Source organism: Staurois parvus, unplaced genomic scaffold, assembly GCF_062004578.1.
Source record: "Staurois parvus isolate SC_StPar_1 unplaced genomic scaffold, SC_StPar_1.0 ptg000362l, whole genome shotgun sequence".
Taxonomy (NCBI): domain Eukaryota; kingdom Metazoa; phylum Chordata; class Amphibia; order Anura; family Ranidae; genus Staurois; species Staurois parvus.
In genome coordinates this window covers 9,205,883-9,220,477 of record NW_028318158.1, presented here as the reverse complement: position 1 = coordinate 9,220,477, position 14,595 = coordinate 9,205,883, and the positions used below count along the sequence as shown (strand labels likewise).

The following is a 14,595-nucleotide window of genomic DNA, read 5'->3' as shown; positions in this document are numbered from 1 at the left end:
CACTAATAGTATTGACACCATTACTAATACTGACACCGACACCACTAATAATTCTGATACCACCACTAATAATACTGACACCACTAATAATACTGACACCGACACCGCTACTACTAATATTGACAGACACCACTACTACTAATACTGACACCACCACTAATAATACTGACACCGACAACGCTACTACTAATACTGACACCACTACTACTAATACTGACACTGACACCACTACTACTAATAATGACACCACTAATAATACTGACACCACCACTAATAATACTGACACCGACAACGCTACTACTAATACTGACACCACTACTAATACTACTACTAATACTAACACTATATAGTTGCCAACATTTGAAAACTTTTATGGGAAACTTTTTCTGTGTGGCAGGAAATCCTCTGTAATTAGGAGCGGGGCATTCATATGTTATGGGTGTGGTTGTAGCCATGGGGGAGTGGGCGTGGTTTAAAATATGCCAAATATTGGGCATGGCTTACAGGGGGTGTGGTTTATAGAGTTTGAGATGATTTACATAGTACAGAATGTGGTAAAGTTAAATAGGGAATGTACAGTGTAGGATGGAGGTGTGTGTTTGTAGGATGGAGTTGACAGGATGGAGAAGACACATGATGCTAGTGTCCTGGAAATCCGAGGTCAGGGTGGGGGCAGCGGCAGATAGGGGTTCCTAATTCTGCAAGAGCTTAGAGTAGTTAAAAGATGAACAACTTTTCTGGGGACAATTTCTCCATTTTCAGGTGCTGCAGACTAATCTGCAGTGTTGCGGCTTCCATGCATTAAACTAATGGCCTCTTCTACATCAATCCACCGGAGCAATCTGGCGGATTGATACAAAAGTGTCTGGGAGTTTAGTTTACTAAGAGGAAACAGCTGTGCTACAGATTACTCCGCTGCACCCGAAAATGGAAATAATCCCCAGTCTGCCATTACCCCCCCTTTTCCCCTGAGCAAAAAAGGCAAGGACAGTTTTTAATCTTTTAACTACTCTAGGCTCTTGCAATAGGAACCCCTATCTGCTGCTGCCGCCACCCTGATCTCAGATTTCCAGGACACTAGCCGGGACCCCTGCCGTGATCTCAGATTGCTGGGACCCCTGCCCTGATCTCAGATTTCCGGGACACTGGCTGGGACCCCTTGCCCTGATCTCAGATTTCCAGGACACTGTCCTGGACCCCTGCCCTGATCTCAGATTTCTGGGACACTGGCCCGGGATCCCTGCCCTGATCTTAGATTTCCAGGACACTGGCCGGGACCCCTGCCCTGATCTCAGATTTCTGGGACACTGGCCCGGGATCCCTGCCCTGATCTTAGATTTCCAGGACACTGGCCGGGACCCCTGCCCTGATCTTAGATATCCAGGACACTGGCCGGGACCCCTGCCCTGATCTCAGATTTCTGGGACACTGGCCCAGGACCCCTGCCCTGATTTCAGATTTCCGGGACACTGGCCGGGACCCCTGCCCTGATCTCAGATTTCCGGCACACTGGCCGGGACCCCTGCCCTGATGTCAGATTTCTGGGACACAGGCCGGGGCTGAGGCATGATGGGACATCATTTAAAAATTTGTGACTGTCCCGGGAAATCTGTGACAGTTGGCAACTATGATACTATTGACACGACTACTACTCAATAACAGCTCAGGAGTGTGTATACAAACACAAAGACATGCTCTGCTTTACACTACTACTAATATTGATACGACTGATACTACTACTGAGGCTCCTCAATGAGGGGGGGGGCTGACTCATCACTTCTGATACTACTAACCAATGACAGCTCCCACTGTGTGTACAAACACAAACACATGCTCTGCACTCCACTGCTACTACTGAGACTTCTAATTACCGGTACATTGTTTCTGCAAGTACAGTTGCTTCAGAGCTTAGCAAATGAGGTGAAGCTTTACTTTGCAAAGAATACCCAATCACATGCAAGGAAAATAAAAAACATCCCCTCATTTACTAAGCTCACGAGCAACTGCACTTGCAGAGTGCAGTCTATTTACCTTTAGTAAATCAACCCCATTGACTGACTGATGGAATCTGATCATTACTAATACTAATACTCAGTGTAGAAAATATATATATAAATAATAGTGCAGCGCTAATAAACTAAATCACCATAAATTAAAATTCATGGGCTAAACAAGTCAAACACACCTACGTGTGAATAGTGACTAAAAGCATAAAAAATTAAATGTAAAACATATAACATATCTTAAAGTGACAAATTCATCTTCGTGCCCTACACACGTGCCAGCAAATAACTCAACAATATTAAAATAAAAGACATATATCATGGGATAGTGCCACTTCAAATCTCATAAATGAACACATAAATATATAAGTCCTGTGTTTGAATAAGTGATACGACATACACATGCAATGTGCAATTGGTGCTCAATCGTGTAAGTGCCAATACACTTTTCCACTCCAGCTGCAGTGCCTCCTCACCTCCTTTCTGCAACCCCTAAGGGCCAGAAAGCCTTCAGGATCACCCTGGATCCTCAACAATCCTGTCTGGTAAATCTCCTTCCCAAGTAGTTCTCCTATTATGCCTCCTCCAAACTTTCTCCTCTGTGACCTTTAAGGTCCTCTAAACAGATTTTCTGTGAAGTCTCACTCACATATTAGTGAGCAAAGAAAGAGATCCTCTATAGTGTAGTAAATCAAGCTCGCAGTTCATTTATTTATGAAAAGAAGTTACTCACATTACAATACAGCCTCTTCCTCTCCCCTGCATGGGTAAACTGCATTCATGTGGTACTTCCTGGGAGTTTTCAAGATGGCGTCCGGAAGTGCGTCACTTCAAAAACCGGAAGCTGCGTATCGGCGTACCAACGCGTTACGTCACGTGGTCTCGTGACTTCCTCGGGGTCTACTACTATTACTCAGTGACTGACTGAGAGGACCTGATCATTACTTCTATTACTCAACGACTGACTATATAATAAGTACAAACTTATTACTACTACTACTACATGACAGCTCAGGAGTCTGTATACACAAAGACATCCTTTGTACACTACTAATACTCAATGGCTGACTTTGGAGACCTCATCATTACAACTACTAATCAAAGACTGACTGAGGGGACCTGATCATTGCTACTACTACTACTGAATTACTGACTGAGGGGACCTGATCTTAACTAATACTAGTACTCTATGATTGACTGAGGAGGGGACCTGATTGTTACTACTATTAATCAATGGCTGACTGAGAGGACCTGATCATCACTACTACTGTTCAATGGCTGGCTAGAGGGACCTGATCTTTATGCCTACTACTCAATAACAGATGGAGAAGACCTTATCGTTACTACTACTAATACTACTAATCAATAATTGACTGAGGGGACCTGATCATTGCTACTACTACTGAATTACTGACTGAGGGGACCTGATCAGAACTACGTATAATACTAATACTGCTCAACAAATAACTGTCCAGGGGACCTGTAGATTGCCCCCTCTACTCAATGATTGAGGAGACCTGTATAATACTATTACTACTCAATGACTGAGGAGACCTGTATATTACTAATACTACTCAATGATTGAGGAGACCTATATAATACTATTACTACTCAATGACTGAGGAGACCTGTATATTACTAATACTACTCAATGATTGAGGAGACCTATATAATACTATTACTACTCAATGACTGAGGAGACCTGTATATTACTAATACTACTCAATGATTGAGGAGACCTGTATATTATTAATACTACTCAATGAGGAGACCTGTATAATACTAATACTACTCAATGATGAGGAGACCTGTATATTACTAATACTACTCATTTAATGAGGAGACCTGTATAATACTAATACTGCTCAATGAATAACTGTCCAGGGGACCTGTAGATTGCCCCCTCTACTCAATGATTGAGGAGACCTGTATATTACTAATACTACTCAATGACTGAGGAGCCCTGTATATTACTAATACTACTCAATGACTGAGGAAACTTGTATATTACTAATACTACTCAATGACTGAGGAGCCCTGTATATTACTAATACTACTCAATGACTGAGGAAACTTGTATATTACTAATACTACTCAATGACTGAGGAAACTTGTATATTACTAATACTACTCAATGACTGAGGAGACCTGTATATTACTAATACTACTCAATGACTGAGGAGACCTGTATATTACTAATACTACTCAATGACTGAGGAGACCTGTATATTACTAATACTACTCAATGACTGAGGAGACCTGTATATTACTAATACTACTCAATGACTGAGGAGACCTGTATATTACTAATACTACTCAATGACTGAGGAGACCTGTATATTACTAATACTACTCAATGACTGAGGAGACCTGTATATTACTAATACTACTCAATGACTGAGGAGACCTGTATATTACTAATACTACTCAATGACTGAGGAGACCTGTATATTACTAATACTACTCAATAAAGAACTGCTGAGTGGACCTGGAGATTGCTATTACCACTCACTAACTAACTGACTGAAGGGATCCGGATTTTGCTGTGCCATGGGAAGCCAGGAAGGACAGGATTAGGATCTGGAGCCATTACAGGCATTTTTCTGGGAGCTTAGAAGCCTGGGAGGGGAAGAGGGAATCTCACTGTCCTTGCTTGCCGGAAAGAGCGCACAGGCATCTGCCGCTGGCTGCAACACACAAATGAAAAGTGACTGACATCAGTGTGTCCTAGCCAATCAGGAATAATGCAAGTTCTTCATCAGAGCTCAGGAATGTGTGTACAAACACAAAGTCACAATCTACACTCTGCTACTACTTCTCATTAGGTAAACATAGTTGCACTGTCCCTTTAAAAGTCAGCCAAAATATATTGTGAATGACTAAACCCACCACAAAACATTCATCAAAGTGCAAAAGATGTGCAAATACAATGCTGTCCAATAATTACAATAACTCTACCCTATATGAATTCCACATGACTTACAATAAACAGTGTATGTATATCAACAAAACATAAAGCAAACTGAAAGAAAGTGCAACCACTATAAAGTCCCCTGGAGACGCCCTGTGCAATGAAACTAGTTGGGCAGGGCCTTGACTGTGATATCATCTCGCCTGGGATTTTTTTTTCATATAATAGGAGCATGCACTGTCTGTTTCCGAGTCACCACTTGTCTCCGTCCCCTTACCCACCTCCAAGCACAATCCACTACAGCCAGGAACAACTTCCTATCCAGCAGTGATAGATCCCTCTCAACAATAATAGATATCCCTCCCCCAGCAACAATAGACCACCAGCATCAAAATACCCCCCCCCTCCAAGAACAATAGACCCCCCCAGTAATAATAGACCCCAACTATTTTTGTTGTGACAATACAGTAGGTCTACCAGCAGCCAGCATTAATAGACCCTCCAGCAGACAAGGACAATAGACCCCTCCCTCAACAGTAGATCCTTCCCAGCAACAATTAGCTCCATAGCAACATAATATCATTTCAGCAAACATAAATCCACAACCAGCAACAATAGATATCCCCAGCAACAAATGATCCCCAGTGACAATAGATCCCTCAGCAGCTGGCATCAGTAGACCCTCCAGCAAACCCCAGCACCCCATTTGGTGCTGAAGGTGCCGGAACTGCATCAATGCACTATAGCTCCTATATTTTCCTCCACGTCATTTGGAGCCATAACACTATTGTGATCGGTGGGGGGTGCTGGCAACATCATCCGGAAAGGATTGAGCTCTTGGTAAAACTGCTGCCGCGGAGTGATTACATTTATCCTTATGGCGGCCTGGCGACCTTGTTGCGTGGTTTTATCCTGAACTGCCATTTGACCTCAGCATTAGGAGGTCATATTGTCTTGTAAGGAGGTGGTGTGTACTTGTGGTGTCAGAGCACTGAAGTTTACACAGGCTGCACAGTGACATGGTAGCATTTGATTCTCATTTAAAGTATAAGTAAGGGCAAAACTTTTTTTTCGTTTTGGATAGAGTGGAGAGGGATTAGAACATCTGTTCCAGTTTTATTGCTGTCTGTGTCCCCATTAGGGAGATTCCCCCTCTTTATTTGTCCTGTTTACCGGTATCATTGAAAATGAAAGTAAAAGAAAATCCCAAATTTTGGCATTTGTCCCCAGAAAAGAGGGTAAATCTTCAAATGGGGGACACTAGTTCTGGTGACCCGGGGGTCCCCAATAGATTAATTAGCAGGGAGTTCTTCACACTTCCTGTTTAGCTGTGGGACAGGAAGTGAAAGTAAATCTCCTCAATGGGACAATGATGGCAAGAATAAAGCTTACAGGGTTTTTAACCCTCACTTACTCTATCCAAAATGAAAAAAAAGTTTTGCCTATAGCTCTGCTTTAAAGTGGTTCCAATGTTTATTTATTTTTCCTTTAAAATAACAAAATTGTCATTCTTACCTGCTCTGTGCAATGGTTTTGCACAGAGCAGTCCTGATACTGCTCTTCTCGGATCTCCTGCCCGCACTTGTGACCCCTCCTCCTTGCTGAGTGCCATCAGCACAAGATGCTTGCACTGGGGGCAAGATATTGCCATTAAAATATGAGTACTAATTAACTTGTGAGCCACTGAGGTATACTGACAATTATGTGTATTAGGTTGCTGGTTTGCCCACTCTCATAACATGTGCACATGGTATTAGAGCGCGGTAATGATTTGAAAGATATTGCCATTGTTAGAAAAAAATTGGTTTTGGTCACGTGATATGTGGACTTTATATTGGTTGCTCTTTCTTAATATTTGTCTTATGTTTTGTTGATATACCTACTGTATACTGTTTATTTTATGTCACATTTTTATTATTTATTTATTTCAGGTACTTATATAGTGCCGTCAATTTACACAGTGCTTTTACATATATATATTGTACATTCACATCAGTCCCTAACTCTCAAGGGGCGTACAATCTAAGGTCCCTAACTTAAATTCATACGTACTCATATTAGGGACAATTTAGACAGGATCCAATTCACCAACCAGCATGTCTTTGGAGTGTGGGAGGAAACCGGAGTACCCGGAAGAAACCCAAGCAGGCACAGGGAGAACATGCAAACTCCAGGCAGGAGTTGCCGTGGCTGGGATTTGAACCAACCACCCTAGTACTGCCAGGCCGAAGTGCTAACCATTTAGCCACTGTGCTGCCCATAGCTTATTTAGGGTGAAGATATTATTTGACAACATTTGATTTGCACATTTTTTTGCACTTTAATTAAAGCAGTTGTAAAGACTTGATTTGTTTTCTGAAAATAGTAATCATGTATACTTACCTTCTCTGTGCAATGGTACTGCACCGAGCAGCCCCAAATCTCCTCTTCTGGGGTCCTCTGCCAGCGCTCTCAGCTCCTCCTCTTCCATGTGTGCCCCCATAGCAAGCTACAGTATGTGACACAAAGAGCACGTCTCAGCCTCATCCACCCTCACAAGATTTGATTGATAGCAGCAGAAGTCAATGGCTCCCATTGCTGCCTCTGTGTCCTGTGGGAAGAGGAACAGAGGCAATCGCCGCAGCAGGCAGCCACAACACTGGATCGAGATAAGACATTGCATAATTCCATTTATTAAAAAAGCATGAAAAGCAAATAAAACCAATGCATTCACTTCAGCAGTGCTATCCCAGCACTAGTGGTATAACTTACCAGTTTGTGAGAAACACAGCTCTTATTTTTACTTTGTTATCTGACATGATCATTACTGCTACCTAATCAAAGAGGAGACCTGTACATAACTACTACTACTCAATAGCTGAGAGGACCTGTTTATTATTATTATTATTATTATTACAACTACTACTACTCCTAAATTACTAAGAATACCTTTATATTAATACTACAACTCAGTGAGTAGTAGTGATAATATAAAGGTCTTCTTAGTAAATGAGGAGTAGTAGTTTGTAGTAGTACTCAGTTACTAAAGAGACCTGTATAGTATTACTAGTAGTACGCGAAGACTGAGGGGACCTGTATATTACTACTACTACCACCCAATGATAGAAACCTTTACTGGTACTTGACTACACACTGCTACTCTAAACTGAATCAGAAGACCAGACTACTGACCCAAATAACCAAAATACTGCTACATCTCAGTTTTACTATTACTGTTGCTGATACCTGACTGGATAAATTATTTTAAAGTGTTTTAATAAGAAACCCTTACAGACAGCTAAAAAAATAACTGCTTCTCCTTCATGGTTGCACTATATTGCCAAAAGTATTGGTACGTCTGCCTTTACATGCCCATGAACTTTATTGGCATCCCAGTCTTAGTCCGTAGGGTTCAATATTGAGCTGGCCCGCCCTTTGCAGCTATAACAGCTTCAACTCTTCTGGGAAGGCTGGTCACAAGGTTTAGGAGTGTGTCTATGGGAAGGTTTGACCATTCTTCAAGGCCTGGCTTGCAGTCTCCGCTCTAATTCATCCCAAAGGTGTTCTATCAGTTTAAGGTCAGGGCTCTCATAACTATGTCTTTATGGACCTTGCTTTGTGCTCTGGTGTGCAGTCATGTTGGAACAGGAAGGGGCCATCCCCAAACTTTGTGTTCCCACAAAGGGCCAAGCCCAACTACTGAAAAACAATTCCCCACCATAATCCCCCTCCACCAAACTTTACAGTTGAAACCGTGCAGTCAGGCAAGTACCGTTCTCCTGGCAACCACCAAACCCAGACATGTCCATTGGATTGCCAGACAGAGAAGCATGATTTGTCACTCCAGAGAATACGTCTCCACTGCTCTAGAGTCCAGTGGCGCATGCTTTACACCGTTGCATCCGATGCTTTACATTGCACTTGGTAATGTAAGACTTGGATGCAGCTGCTCGGCCATGGAAACCCATTCCATGAAGCTCTCTTTGCACTGTTGTTGTGCTAATCTGAAGGCCACACCAAGTTTGGAGGTCTTTAGCAATTGACTCTGCAGACAGTTGGCAACTTCTGCGCTCTGTGCGCTTCAGCGTGTGCTGACCCCGCTCTGTCATTTTACGTGGCCTACCACTTCGTGGCTGAGATTCTGTTGTTCCCAGTTGCTTCCGCTTTGTTATAGTACCACTAACAGTTGACTGTGGAATATTTAGTAGCAAGGAAATTTCATGGATGGACCTATTGCACAGGTGGCAACCTATCACAGTACCACACTTGAATTCACTGAGCTCTTTAAAGTGACCCTCTCTTTCACAAATGTTTGTAGAAGCAGTCTGCATGCCTAGGTGCTTGATTTTATAACCTGTGGCCATGGAGGTGAGTGGAACACCTGAATCCAATGATTTGGAGGGGTGTCCCCATACTTTTGGCAATATAGTGTAGGTCACAGGCCAGGGCAGGTCCATAACAGCCTGGGCCCATAGGAAGTGGGTTAAATGATGCTGTCCATTAGACTGTGAACACCCAGTGGTTGAAAAGAAGTACTGTGGTGACAGCAGTGAAATGAAGGTGAGTATTGCAGCAAAAAAAAGAGTGCCAACTCTGCTCTGAGTGTAGCACTGTTGTCACCTCATCACAGTAAGCTGCATTAGGTGGACTTCACTAGCAAGATAAACAGGTAATTATGGGACTTTGCAAGGACCTTGCACTTACAATTAAGTGCTGCAGCACATATTTTCTTAATGGAAGGCCATAGTTCTATTTTAATCACCAGCAATCTTATCAACGAAATGTATAGTAGTTACTAATAATCAGCTGCATAACTGATATATTTCCAATTTTGCAGTCCTTTACTGAATTCCTAGGCATATAAGCAGTTGAACATCATAATCTTGTTTGGAATTCATTAAAACTGGAACATGCAAAATCTGGTGCAGCTCTGCATAGAAACCAATCAGCTTCCAGCTTTGATTGCCAAAGCCTAAGGCTTGGTTCACATATGTGCGGGTGGTGCCGCTGTGGATCCGCACAAAAATCCCTGCATCCGCACAGAGGAATGCGGACCCGCAGGCACTCCGCCCGCACTGGAAAACGCAACTGTACTGGGAAACGAGGTTCCTGTGCAGGCTGCGTTTTCAGAAGTGCAGGGACTTTTTCCCTGCGTGTCACGGGGCACAGGAGTTCATTCAAATGAATGGGCCCTCGTGCCCGCGCAACCGCATATATGTGAACCAGGGGTAACTGAACAAGCTGAAGTTGGAAGCTGATTTGTTATCATCCACAGCTGCACCAGATTCTGAGTGCTCCAGTTTTAGTAAATCTCCCCCATCATGTTTTTTTCTTAGTATGTGCAATATGTTCTAGCTACACCTGTATCTATTTTGCACTGTACGTTGTAACCCACATGGCATTTCCTTAGAAAGCTGTGTTGTACAACCAGCAGCTTCCATCACATACAGTACCTATTTTCTGTTTTTGACAGTTGTTTTCTATTAATAATTGTAAAGGTAATTGAGTAGCATAAAAGCACCCCTGACACGTTAGTTTTGTACAACTTGCTTAACACAACACACACACAAATAGCAATGATAATGTGCATAGGACAGTAACCCACAGTAACCATATTATCTCTTAATGCCCAACAATTTTTGCTGTCCCTCATCCACCCCAATCAAATTTTTTTTCAAATTCACAGTATACATATTTTGAAGTGGAACTAAATATAACAAGTTAAAAACTGTGAACAGGCATGCTTTTATTACAGAAGAGAGACATGCAATCTCTCTTCAGCAATAAAGTACACTCACCTACCTAGTCGCAATCCTCTAACAAATGTACACTGAGCTGTGCATCCGCAGCTCAGGGTACATTCTAACACACAGTTAGTGTGCAGGGATAACTGCACTCCCACACATGTGCAGGAGTGACGCCATACTTTGCCAGTCAATTAAAATGGCTGAAGAGTGGCATCTGAAAGAAGCTGAAGAGAAGATGCTGATGCTGGGGAGGGGCCTCTTGGACCTTGGACTGTTGGAACTTAGGTAAAACCCAAAACAAACATTTATTATATTTCAGCTTTCCGGTTCTTAGATGTGATGGCAGCATTAGTTTTTATTTTTGGGCTATCTTTCTTCTATTTTCATCTGGTGATCCAGCCAGCACATCTGTTGTTTTTCAGACTCTTCAGCAGAATGCATCAGTTTACATGGATGAGACAATCCAGTTAACACTGGCAGGGGTAAATAAAATGAACAACTTTTATTTATTCATGTAAAACCTTTATCCTAAAAGGAAAAAAAGTTGTTACTGTAACTGATTATAAAGTGTGAGCTGGAGTTTGGCTTCAATTTGTTATTATATTTAAATCTGCTGGTACATTTAACACTCCCCCCAGACTGACCATACTGCTGTCTGCTGTGCCTCCTGTGCTTATTCCTCCAGATATACAAGACGTGTGTCACTGGTCAGATCACCAGGTGAAAACAGAGAGGAAAAAAGCCAAAGAAAAGAAAACTGATGCAGTCGCCACATCTTATGATTAGTAAGCTGCAATTTATTACATTTTTGGTCTTGGCTTTAATACTGCTTTAAGGGCCCATTTACACCTATGAGTGTGGTTAGAGGTGTGTTTTCTGTAGTGTTAGGTAGGTGCATCAACATGCTTTTCCTTTCTGCGCTGACATGCATTTCAATGCATTGGGATGCATATCAACAGATGTTTTCAATACAATTCAGAATTTTGAGTCAATGGGGTTAACAGTCACTGACCAAGGCTTGTTAATACCTGTTCAGGGGCGGACTGACAACTCATGGGGCCCCCGGGCAATAGGGGATCATGGGGCCCCTGTGTCCTCGCCCAAACTCAAAAAAGCCTATGAAAAAGGTACCAGGGGCATCTCATGGGGCCCCCTACTGACCCCGGGCCCTCTGGCAGTGCCCAAGTTTCCAAATGGTCAGTCCGCCCCTGTACCTGTTACTATCGCACCAAAACTCTGCAGTTAACGTCTATAGCCTTCCCAATGGACAATGATAATAACTCTGGAACTGGAAAGCGCTTCACAGCTCATTTAACCAAAACCTGTTTGTAAAGTGCTTAAGGAATAAGTTCACCTTTTGGTAAAAAAATGCACATCAGTAGATCGCTGGTGCCATGCAGGTCTCCTGCAGATTTGTCAGTCTATCTTGCTTGTAGAAGCAATCAGATATACTGAAAGGAAAATTCAATGAATTACCATGGCTCTGTGGAGAGAACTACACGCCGACAGCCACTGTTGGAACCTGTACTTTCTCATTCACACATTTTCTGTTAAAAGGTAAGATTCCCTCAATCCACAGGGAGGAGGCAGGTTTAAAAAGGTATTCTACCTAGTCATGTACAATAATGTCTCTGAGGACCAAGAAGCATTATCTTCCCTGTCATAACATACTTACCAAACTGGGATACAGGTGCTTATTATTTTAACTACTCCTTCACTGCAGCCTACAGAAAATCACTGAGAACTCATTTACAGATCAGTGTTTAAAGTGGTTGTAAAGGCTTAAAGTGTTTTACCTTCATGCATTCTATACATCAAGGTAAAAAACCTTTTGTGTGCAGCAGCCCCCCCTAATACTTACCTGAGCCCCACTGTGATCCAGCGATGTGCACAAGAGTCTCAGCTCTCCAGGGATTCTCCCTACTTATTGGCTGACAGCAGCGGGAGCCATTGACTTTCAGTCACAGCCAGTGAACCCAATGAGGAGATAGAGGGGGCAAGCCGAACCACAGCTGAATGGACACGCAGAGCAGCGGCTCAGGAGCGAGCCTGCTTGGGTGCCCTCATATCAAGTTGCTTGCTCTTGGGGAACTTGGCAGGAGAGAGGAGCCAGGGGCGCTGGCGGAGGACCCAAGAAGAGGAGGATTGGGGCTGCTCTGTGCAAAAACATTACACAGAGCAGGTAAGTATACCACGTTTGTTATTTTTTTTTAAATGCCTTTAATATCACTTTAAAGCTGCAGTTTAGGTATGGCTTTTTTTATAGTTACATTGATCTAGCTTGAAACAATGTATGAACAATCATGAGTGCACACAATTTTCAGAGTTGACATGTTTGGTATCTATTTACTCAATGCAACTCCAATTTTAATATTTTGACCAAAAAAAGGGTACTGGATTATGTGTGTGCATTAAAAATTGCAACTACTACTATTTTATTCCTAAAGGTAACTAACACCTTTTTATTTTAATAATATAACATTCTTGGAATTTTAAGTAATTTTATAGCCAAAATGTAGATTTTTTTTCTCCTAACAAAAAAATTTCTCTAGCAGCAAAGCAGTTATACTATTTCCGCCTACCTAATGCATATATGTGGTAGCAAAGGGGATGGGCTTTAATGCCCAAATGCCACACATATGTGTCCATAAGCAGTAGAGGTTTCTGTGCTGAGCGTGCGCTCCCAGCACAGATGATGAGCTGTCAAAGATGGGATCAGCTCCCCATTATGTGACCACTTTGACAGCCAATCACAGTGGTCATGTGATCAGGCAGACCTTCCCGTGCCCCAGGCATAATAGCCTAGTTAAAGGGACACTGGGGCTGGGTGAGAAGGGGTTAGCCAAAAATATGGATGAAAAGTGACTGCAACAGTAGAGGTATTATATTTACCTCTCTGGGGACCTGTATTGTCTATCTTTCTTCCATCCCAATGCAGCAATCTCCTTCAATGTCTTCAAGCATTCGTCTCTTCCTCCATAGGAAAGGTGATATGTAAGCATGTTAGGGCCCATGTTGATGTACTCTGGGCATGTATCGAGGGCATCAGTCAGAGACTCTTCTGAGATCATTCAGAATTCATTGACACATGCATCTGACCTGAAGGAGACCTCTTGCTCACCTGCATTTTAGCTGCTTAAAGTGGATTTTGCATTTTAACAGACTTGTATAAGAATGCAAAAGCTGCTTGAAGCGAACAAAAGCCTGTTGTCACAAGCCTTGTGCCGCTAGTGGCTGGCTATTAAGAAGCTACGGGAGTCATCAAAGGTTTGTTTGAAATCATCTGCCTGAAATAAGCCTTAGAGCTGCTCAAATATGAAAACTGACATCCTTCAGCACACATTAGGGAATTCCAGGGATGGTCCCTGGAAATTAGTTCCAGCTAGTGGAGAGACACAGGTGACACCTGTCACTGGAGCTGGCATGCACAAAAGAAAGGACTAATTACAGCAATTGAGATTCTCATTTGGGTTTTTTTTTTTTTTTTCAAGAAACCAGTGTACTTTGATGTGAGGATGACAAGTCAAGCTGAAGCCACATCCTGTGATAAATGAATCAAGCACACTACATAGTATTACTCCTATTCAAAGAAGCATGCTTCCTGGCAAGTCCATTACCTGTCAGCAGGAAATAAAGCACAAACACTGGAAAACTTGCCAGGGTTTCTGTGTAACTTCTATGTATTTATTTTTTACTTCCAGTCATAATAAAGATCAGTCAAGGCTTGGCTTTTGCAAGAATCAGAATAACTGGCTTAAAAGTGTATAAATTGCCACGTTTTTTAAAACCTCTGTCAAGTAGGTGTTTGCTGTCTGTCTCCTGCTGGGAAGATGCAATAGGAAGTAAGATTAGGGTGGGGTCACATGCATGATGTCCTCGGGGCATCGTGATTGATGTTGGATCTACGGTGGGGGACATTCTTTTGGTTTTTTCTTTTAATAAATGACTTGTCAAA

General features: G+C 42.4%; 1 long non-coding RNA gene across 1 annotated transcript in view; it reads left to right on the top strand.

Moving 5' to 3' along the window:
• The window catches only part of LOC149456419 (uncharacterized), a 16,377-nt gene extending 1,782 nt beyond the window's left edge, over window positions 1–14,595 (top strand). The window contains exons 2-3 of the long non-coding RNA XR_016313888.1: window positions 11,326–11,425; window positions 14,132–14,595. This is a non-coding gene — a long non-coding RNA (uncharacterized LOC149456419). The remainder of the gene's footprint in view (window positions 1–11,325; window positions 11,426–14,131) is intronic.